Below are 532 nucleotides of genomic sequence, written 5' to 3'. Positions count from 1 at the left end.
ACGGGTGACTTTAGCTCTATACTTCTAAATGTTCAGCCCTTGCTTAAAAATAGATGGAAAGTTATGTGCCCGAATTTAACCAGAGCATATAACAGTCTGAATGCCCCTTTTATAATGAAACTTCCTTAAGTTACAAAAAGGCATGTTCTTTTTTTTTCACGTTCAAAAGTCATGAATATGCATTGACGTTAAATAATGTTAATTTTGTCTATTTGTCACAGGCACTTATTTGCCATCCTGACTTACAAACAAAAAAACAAAGAAAAGAGAAAGACATTTCCACTATTAAAATACCATTATGAACCATTAGCGTTTTTCCATTAAAACTATTTCGAAATGTCCCTGCTGAAAAAATCAATAGAATCCATTAAAGAAGTTATAATGGTTTTATTGGTTTTAAAGGGATTTGTATTGGTTTAAATGGAAACTGTAATGGTTCTACTGGTATGTGATGGATTCTATTGGTGGGATGTTAAATCCTACTGGAATAATGCCCAAAACACACTACAAAAAGGCATTTTGTAACGGTTTT

Source organism: Triplophysa rosa, unplaced genomic scaffold (genome assembly GCF_024868665.1).
Source record: "Triplophysa rosa unplaced genomic scaffold, Trosa_1v2 scaffold523, whole genome shotgun sequence".
In the NCBI taxonomy this organism is placed as follows: Eukaryota; Metazoa; Chordata; class Actinopteri; order Cypriniformes; family Nemacheilidae; genus Triplophysa; species Triplophysa rosa.
Note: the sequence above shows the minus strand (reverse complement) of the source record.